Source organism: Rutidosis leptorrhynchoides, chromosome 2, assembly GCF_046630445.1.
Source record: "Rutidosis leptorrhynchoides isolate AG116_Rl617_1_P2 chromosome 2, CSIRO_AGI_Rlap_v1, whole genome shotgun sequence".
Lineage (NCBI taxonomy): Eukaryota > Viridiplantae > Streptophyta > Magnoliopsida > Asterales > Asteraceae > Rutidosis > Rutidosis leptorrhynchoides.
In genome coordinates, this window is record NC_092334.1 from 144,945,873 (window position 1) to 144,955,971 (window position 10,099).

At 31.6% G+C, this 10,099-nt stretch overlaps 1 long non-coding RNA gene across 2 annotated transcripts; it reads left to right on the forward strand.

Moving 5' to 3' along the window:
- Positions 1 to 1,613: 1,613 nt before the first annotated feature.
- LOC139891469 (uncharacterized) lies at positions 1,614 to 4,590 on the forward strand. Of its 2 annotated transcripts, XR_011773675.1 has the most exons (6): positions 1,614 to 1,946; positions 2,226 to 3,099; positions 3,179 to 3,268; positions 3,465 to 3,506; positions 3,621 to 3,719; positions 4,017 to 4,590. It is a non-coding gene; the product is annotated as an uncharacterized lncRNA (long non-coding RNA). The 2 variants fall into 2 exon arrangements; XR_011773674.1 differs by having other exon boundaries at positions 2,226 to 3,268.
- The last annotated feature ends 5,509 nt before the right edge of the window (positions 4,591 to 10,099 follow it).

Below are 10,099 nucleotides of genomic sequence, written 5' to 3' on the forward strand. Positions count from 1 at the left end.
TTTTTTTTTTTTTTTTTTGTTGCCAAACACTACTATTTGGGATTTCTTGTAATTAAAAACATAAAAACATAAAAACATGTCATTCCTTTTTTTTTTGTCAAACACTACTATTGAGTTGTAATTAAAAACATAAAAACATGCCATTCAGTTTTTTTTTTCTTTTCCGCCAAACACTACTATTTGGGGTTTCTACTATGCTACAGTGGACTTCGATTTTGGGTTATGAACAGTTATCAAAATGGGTTTCAACCAATGGGAGGGCTCCATTTAGTTGTGTCAATATAGAGTGGGTAATGTATGACCGTATGATTGAGTTTGTGGTATGAGTTTTTTTTTTACACTTTTTTCTGACTAGGCAATATGAGTTTTTAAATTGAAGTTATGGTGATGTGAATTATAGGTTCGCTATTCGGAAATTAATCGGTCGGGATTTTGGAAAGAGTAATCGGCAAATTCGAAGATTAATCACGGATTAATCGCAATGCACTTTATACATCATTTCTTCCTCCAACTTCTTTAGCCACTTCCGGCTTCCCCGCTTCCGCATCTATCGTATTCGATAGCTGTTTTATTACATGAATCGGCTCAAACTTAAAACTATTAGAAACCTGTTTTATTTATGTACGATCTATTTTGGGGTTCCTAAACTAGCTTTTGTAGTAGTGGTTATGCCTTTTTTATTTTATTTTTACGTTGTCTTATCACTACAACAAAAATGCAGATTCTGCACGCTTATTTTTTCACGCTTCAGTCAAGTGTGTAATTTTTTTTTACCTTGCTCATGCTCATGAATGTGATGAAAATTAACCACACTTCTAAATGTGTACTAACCAGTGTTGTAAAAGTCGGTCGACTTGACCGACGCGTCGGCCGATGCGTCGTTTTTTTGGGTTCTCCGTCCCTTTTTTTTTGAAAACGACTCAAAAGACGGTCAAAGCTTAAAGTTTGGTCAAAGTCTGTCAAAGACGGTCAAAGGTCGTCAAAAATGGTCAAAATCAGTCAAATTTTCGTCAAGATGTGATATGTTCTAAAATTAGGGTTTGTTTTCATTTTTTGGGCCGCTCTTTTCTCTGTGTCCTTACTAATTATGTACTCGGTAACATTAATTGAGTTTGAAGTTTGATTGTATTCAAATTCAAGTTCTTATTTAAGAAACTTATGGTACAGAATCAACTATTTTATACATATTTAAATATATATTTAAGAAATTATTAATAAAGTCAACGTTGGTCAATGACCGATGCGTCGCCGACGCCCGTCCCCGACTCGGCCGACGCGTCCTTTTTAGGTCTCGACCGATGCGTCCCCGACTCGCGACTTTTACAACCTTGGTACTAACGAATCTTCACACACATAATTGAGTAAAAAATAGCTCATAGTTAGAAGCGTGAATAAAATAAAGTGAAGTACACATACTAAAGCGTGGAGATTGATAAAAATTGTGAACACATACAAAAGGAAATTTTATTGATGTACTCCATATAATTTATTCATAAATTTTTATTTTAGGCCTTACTTGTTTTAGGCTAGCAAGACGATTTACTTAAAAGAAACAAACTGACGCATCCTTTTTATTATGTAATTTCTTCTCCTCTAAACACAGACACATATTCTACCCCAATTGAAATATAACGAACCCTAATTTTAAATTGTTTTCATGCGTGCGTATATTAATGTAAAATTGTTCCCAAAAGCTTAATTAAATTACATATGCGCTTGAGAAATTAAAGAACTTCTCTGTTACAATTTTCAATTGAAGAACAATACGTGAGGAATTAAACAGATATGTTTCTGAGATTTGAATTGTTCATGATACACGCGTAAGGAAGTTCGAAAGTAAATCAGATGCGTGTTAATTTGCAACTGATTCCTCCGATTAGTATGAGTTTTCCGGTGATTTACGGCGGTGCACGGCGGTGGAATTCAGTAACTGACCAAAAGTGAAGGTAAATACATGAATCTAATCTAAATTGATCACTTATACTTCGACTAACACTCTTTAATCAAATTCAGTTCTTAAAAACACATAAATCTCTTGATATCGATCAATTTGACTTTTACGCTAAACCTTTGATCGATAGATTTTTAGCTCAAATGTTTGTGTAAATATGAAACAGGGAATGATCGATGAGAAAGCTTTTCTTTCTCTCTGATACCACATGTAGAGGTTAGATTTACTGAATTATAATAGTGTATTGACAGTTGCATGACTTTACATTATGCAGAATGATCTTGTTAAGGGCAAACATGTAACCGCTGCGAACTGTTTGTATGAGGAGGTAGACTCGTCATTTCATTTTTAAGATCTGTTCATATACTCGATTATGTTTAAGTTTGTTCAATTAATTCATTCAGATAGGGTTTTGATGTTAAGTAATGTTGTTAGTCACTTGTTTAGTTGAGTAATTGGTGCATTTCTTCCAATTACATACTTATTGACTGATATTTAGTGTTTTAAAATTAATTCATCTTATTTTGTATGTGGAATTTGTATTGATGTCTCAAATAGGTCCATGTGTTGTTTGATTACTCATATTAGGCCACAAATAGGCTCGAAGTTAGTTGTTTATTAGCTACAGAGTTTATTGCTATTGGTTTAAGTGATTGATACTACCAAGCAATTGATGCACTAATGAATCAAAAACTTCGAGCATTGTGCATGAATTGAACTGTTAACCATTCTCTTGGTAGAAATCTTACAATGTGTATATGCATCAAGATCATTCATGTTATTAGGACATCAAAGGGAACTACTATATAAAGGATATGCCAGAATGATAATTGATCTGTGTTGTATGCTTGTACTCAATATTTTGGTGGCCTCAAGTAATATATATACACTATATATACATAGTTTTTTTTCTTTCTCATCAAGTAGTATTTGTATCTAGTATTTTATATTGTTTGGGTGTTAAAGATCATAAAACTTACTTTAATAGTTTTGGGGTTTCCTTTAAAAGTTCACTTTTCAGTTGTTTATTTCTTGATAGCCTTGAAACATCAATTATTAAACAGATGCTAGAGTATCATACATATGGTGTAACAATAAGATACACATCTATGATACACAAAATAATGACGTAATGCCGTTATGGAAAGGTATACATTTCCCCATACATGATTATATATGTCCGGTTATGATGATTATTGTTGTTAATCTGATATTTGTGTGAACCAGATATGTTAATGTGATGATGATGATACAACAGGAAGGATAGTTGATTTTAGCAATGTTGATCAAGCAGTTGATCAATATCATAGATTCAAGGTTCAACCTTTTTTATTTATTACTATTTTTTTCATGGATACTTAAGTTCTACTCTCACCTCCCCCATATCTCGCAGGTGCGGGATTGGATTTTGTTGTTGTTGTTAAGTTCTACTCTATACAAGATTCATATTATTTTCTTTATTATCTGTTAATGAGTTCAGCAGTGGTAACCAATGTTTCTGTTGCTTCTGCAGGGAGCTCTTCTGCAAGCGCTGTTCGATTTTGTACAAACAGAGGTTCTTTTTAAGATTCATGCTTTGCTATATTAATTGTTATTTTAGATATGTATTTGGTGATTTTGTGATGTAATGTGACCTCTTCTCTTATGTTGTGTGCATTGTTAACTGCAGATACATTAGATGCTCAGCGTTTTGTTAATCCACACAAAATTTTATCATAAAATCTTCCACCATTTTCTTCTGTGTTTGCTTCTCATGCTGTTACAGAAGGTATTACTTCATAAGCTTTTATCTGTATTCCTTATAATTTTTTTGCCATAAGGCATATCTTTGTTACAACCTTATATTTGTGGCTTCTGTTTTACAATTCAATTTACATATTTGTATTTGGCTTTGCAAGTATAGAATTTTAATGGTGGGTATTATGTATTTGCATTCTATATTAATGAACAAGTTTTACTTGGACGTTTTTTGAAGTTGTAAAAATTTGATGTTTAGATGCAAGCAGCCTCTTAGCAACTGTTTGAAATACATAACCACATCTTATTAACCTCTTGATCTTTGCAGAATGGAACAACCAATAGTTGTAAGATCTTAGTCCGAATCATAAGTAAAAATGATAGAAATGAAGGTGTATCGATGCTGGACTGCCTTTACCTCGGAGATCATCACGTACTACATATACTGTCGTCAAACCACCGAGCCTTTGGCTGAGTGGTACCATGCTCTTTGGGGGCTGGCCCGTATCCTACTTGTGGTGCGAGTTCGAATCTAAGGAGGGCCAGTTTTCCCAGAGGAGGTTTCCCAGGGCCGTATAGTGGCGCCATCTGTCCTGCAGTGGGCCCTACGATGTTCAAAGCACTTGGGTATTAGGTATTATTCCTAACGATGGGTGTGAGGGAGATTCGATCCTGGGTTTCTGGTCAACGAGTGCGTGAGTCTAACCAACTAACCAGCCGTTCAAAAAAAAATATATATATACTGTCGTCAACTCATGGAATGACTTGAATCACAAAACCACAAGAACCCAAACGTACCCGCGCGACCGTACTGATACTTGTTTCGTCTATTAGTAAAGTAGATGTTAATAGACTTGAAACATGTATTTAAATCTTAACTTTGCATCGTAATAATATTTTGTCACCCATGTTTTTGTTACAAAATAATGAAACGCATTGTCTAGCCGTAACTGAATGACCTATATATATATATATATATATATATATATATATATATATATATATATATATATATATATATATATATATATATATATATATATATATATATATATATATATATATATATATATATTGAAGGTATTTCGTATGCCCAAGAGTCATATTAAATTAATGTGGCCAACATGTTATGATCCAAGTCGGGTCATACCCAATAACAAACTCACCGACACCTTATACGTATTTAATCTTAACGATTGGATCATTAAATAAATACGCGACACTTGGATTTTAGAAAATCGGGTTTCTAAAATGTTATCACTTGAGATAAATTATTTGGATAATTTATATATATTAAGGATTTAATTATTTATAAGTTTAAATAATTATATTGTGTTATACTTTATAAATTGGTTTATAAAGTACAAGTAACTTAAATAAAACTTAAGCTTTTATAACAAACTAGTTAAGGATCGATGAATACACGGGTTTGTTCTAAAAGAACACACACTATGATCAACTAATAAGCCATCTTCATATCATAAGAGAGTTTAAGAACCACAACTATCTATATATCATCAAGATGGTCACCTGATAAACCTTTAGTTTGCTAGTCAATTGTTCCACCGAAGCATAAGCATGATTATGAATACCCAATTTTATATTTCTTTCGAGATGAATGAAACTGAGCCAGCTTCAGCATGTCAACATTTAATTAAATAACAAACTTTAAATGTCCCAGAATAAAATAACAATTGACGATGTACCATTAATTCATACCTCTATATGTATAAATTTTTTTTTTTTTTTTTTTTTGGCGAAAAAGGGATTATATTAATAAAATATCTTCATTAAAACAACAATGAAGAGTACCAAAAAAAAAAAACAAATACAATGATAGGGGCTTGGAAGCCCAAAATACCTAACAAAGAAAACATGCTGGAGGCCAAGGCTAATTACATAAATATGGGTTGTTTTCCCATAGATTAAAGATCGTGACAAAAGTTGAGATATGTCTAACTCTATATGTATAATTGTACATCATTTTAGAACAATATTAATTAGTCTAGGAAAAATGCAAAAGAACAAAGACATTTTCTTACAGATTTAGAAACAAACTTCCAACACCAAGTCTAACTACAATATGTTGTATACTTAACCATTTCATTTACATTAACATGCAACCTCTTTCTAAGAACTAAGAATGTTATCATTAATCTGACAAAGACAACTTCAGGAGTTGAGAATGATGTCATAACAAAGCTTAGAGGTGCCATCTTTGGTTATGAAAGTAGCATAATTGGAGAGTAACACAAGATGTTAGCATTATCCCATCACCTATGTGACACAAAATCTTGAAATCTAGTATATGCAAAATAGATCTTTAAAACTATAAAGTATATGCACAACAATCACAGCATTATTCCAAATGTTACAATTTACGATATCAATCATTGGTAGTAAACAAAACCATATGAAAAGTTATACACATACATGCTATTTGGTCTAATTTTTGCAACAAATCCACCTAATTAATGCTAACTTATACTGCATAGTCCAACGGTTATGAACTTGCGGGCATAGCCTAACGGTTCTTCCTTTGTAATTTGTGTCATCGTATAGGAAGAGGTCATGTGTTCGATCCTTAGGGATGATATGATTTTCTTTAAACCAATTGAACACCAATAATGGTGGTATATATTGACTATATAGGGAGGTTTTACCGGATTCGTTCACCGACCCTACCCGGAACCACTGCCCGAATGGATGTGTTCCCGGGTACCGTCGATCGGGTTCAGGTTTCCGCCCGAACGTGTGTGTTACGTGCAAATGATGAGGGTCGTTGAAAGAAATGATCAACTGATGCCAAAAAATCGCCGTTCAAAAAAAAAAAAAACTTATCCTGCATAGTCAAAATCCAGCTTATAACAGCAAAAAAATAAAAGATTTTGTAATATATAGGCCATACATAGCGCAAATAAACACAATTCTAAACAAACATAAGTTTTTATCCGTGACATATATTCTAAATGAAGCGACCCGTCCTAATCCATAAGGACGAATACAATAACATATGATTACATCGCGAGGTATTTGACCTCTATATGATACATTTTACAAACATTGCATTCGTTTTTTAAAAGACAATATTTCTTTACATCGAAAATTGACGGCATGCATATCATTTCAATCTTTCTGTGATAAACTCATTTAAATTAAATATAGTCTGTATTATTATCTAACTCCTTTCCCTCCTTCTTCCCAATTCGATCGACCAGAGTCCCATACCCACATCAATTAGAAATTAAATTTTAAGATTTAAAAGAGATACAGAAACGATTATTTATTAACAGAATCAATTTACAGCAGAAATTTAAAATTAAATAAATCGAAATTGACAGTTTGAAGAACACGATTAAACTCTAAATCAGTTTTGAAATTCTAGAGTGTATTAGACCATAACTATAACATGAAAAAGGTTCCAATTCGTTCCTATAAACTTTCTCAATCATCAATTTAAATGGAGATATCAAAACGATTTCGAATTTCTTCATGAACGAATTTGTTGACTTTTTGAAAATTTACTTTGACTCCCAAATTGAAACTCAATTCGATGAATTGGAAAACGAAATTTTGCAGAAAGATCACTCAATATAATCCTAACAAAACTGCATCAATACATTTTTAAATTTAATTCGAGTTCAAGCTTTTGCAATTTAAGTTTGAAAACAGAGGTATACTACCATTTATCTTGCTGTTTCGTTTTTTTTTTAAAACTCGAAAATCAGAATCCGTAATTGCTGTGATTGATAATGATAATGAAGGAGCGAATGTGATGACCCGTCCTAATCCATCTGGACGAAGTCATCAACATCTGGTCCCATTGCGAGGTACTAACCTAAATATGTCATGAATGACTCCAAGTAATATCTTTAAAATGAGCAAAAGCACAGCGGAATATTTCTTTCATACCTGAGAATAAACATGCTTAAAAGTGTCAACCAAAAGGTTGGTGAGTTCATAGGTTTATCATAGCAATCATTTCAATATATTAATAGACCACAAGATTTCCGTTTATAAATATATGTACACTCGCAAGTGTATAAAAGTATTCTATAAGTTGTTGAGCGCTTCGGTAACCATACTTAACAATTAATGTGGCATATTCCCTTTATTATGAAATCTACCTACACTGTACCAAGTGTAGTCAAAACGAAGTACTATGCAACCGTTTACGATACTAGAGCGACTAGTCCGGTTGGGGTGGTCAAACCCGATAGATCTATCAATAGGATTCGCGCTTACATGTTATTCCAACATGTAAATATTAGTTACCAAGCTATTAGGGAAGATATGCAAGGTGGTACAACTCAACGTAGAATATATTTTAAGTACTTATGTCTATTTCGTCAAACATAAAAGCAGCGCATGTATTCTCAGCCCAAAAATATATATTGCAAAAGCAATTAAAAAGGGAGCAAATGAAACTCACCTAATGTATTTTGTAGTAAAAATACATATGACTATATTGAACAATGCAGGGTTGACCTTGGATATATGAACCTATATCAAGTATATATATTAACACCTCTAATTAACATGTAATAGTAATCAAACCAGTTTATATATATTAATTATATAATATATTACTTGTTTAAAATAGTAATGTATTTATTATTTCAAATGTTATGTATATTTATATATGTTATAGTAACTTTAGATATACTTATAATATATGTAATATTTATATCTTTATATAATTATCTTTTGTTAAAATAATATTTATAATAAAAAATGTTAATAATACTAATAATAATAATAATAATAATAATAATAATAATAATAATAATAATAATAATAATAATAAAAATAATAATAATAATAATAATATTTAAAAGTAATATTAATAGCGATAATAATAATAATAGCTATACTAGTAACATTTATAATAATAATCTTTAGTAATGATAATGGTTAGGTTTACTAATGAATATGATAATAATAGTTTTGATAAAAATGATAATTTTTCTAATAATGATAATAATAATTAAAAATGATACTTTAGATAAAAGGCTAGTTTTTTTTATAAACATGATACTAGTAATAATATTAATAATAATAATTATAATAATAAAAATGATAATAATAACAATAATAATAATAATGATGATAGAAAAAAAAACTACCTCAAAGAAGTAATCCTTAAAAAAAAATGCTCAAGTCCGGGTTCGAACCCGCGACGTCCCGCTAACCCGATAAATCCTTAACCATTACACTATGTGTCTTCGATTCCCAACTTAATTTGTTTTTAATTTTTACTTCTGCATCCTTCTTCCTCTTTTCTAAAAAAAAATGCCCTGGCCCAGACACGAACTCGCGACCTCTCGAATAACAAACACCCTTGCAAGCCATTTAACCATTTGTTTGATTATGTAATAACTCGATTGCATATATATATATATATATATATATATATATATATATATATATATATATATATATATATAACACTTACGAAACTGTTACCATTTCCTCAATATTATCATTTATCATCCCGTACATCTATCATCGTCATGTTCATCATCTATTAGTGCTACCTATAACTTTCGTATAACATCCTGAATCATAAAATCATCACTAATAAACCTTATCATTGATTATCATTTTACCTTAATTGGAAGTCCACTATTATTTAATAAGCCCAAAGTTTAACAAGCCCAATTTACCAACTCATTTAAGTGGATTTCATAAGCCCATCAATATCCTTAAAAGGCTTTGGTTCTTTCAAGAGAATCACAACCGACAGTTTAGATGCAAAAGGGAAGGTTCGAATAGGAACAATGATATACACCCATCTTTATTATCATGATTTTATGTAGAGAATCATCATCATCTATTATCTATCGGCCCTATGGTTTTAATTAAAAAAAAAAATTTATCCTTCATTTCTTGTAGTATAGTTGGGATCTCCATTTAATAAAACACCACACATGTTCTCAACAAACACCAATTGATAGTGGGATTCAGTGGGGGTACGTGGGGCTCGATTGGGACTAAAGTAATTATACAAGCATCAAAATTATATATAATGGACCGTACCCTTTTTTGAGTGGCCAAAATTGTCGGCCAAAAATATATTAATAGCAACTTTGCTTGCATGCTTTATTTCATTTATAATTCGAATAGATTAAAACAGCAAAGAATAGCGGGTAGTACATGACTTGCAGCAAAATAGAAAAGAAGGAGAAGAAAAACGTGTTGTAGTCTGTGGTTTACACAGGGATACGTAAAAGAAAAAGAATTAAACAAAGTGGTGATGTCGGGTGTTCGTTTGTTGGACTGAAAACGAAAGAGAGAAGAGATACAAGAAATGATCCTTGAGTTTTGGTTCGGTGATGGGTGTTTGAGCTTCGACAAAAAGAAGGGACAAGAAAAGGGAAACATAGATGGTGTTGTTCATGGGGTGGTACG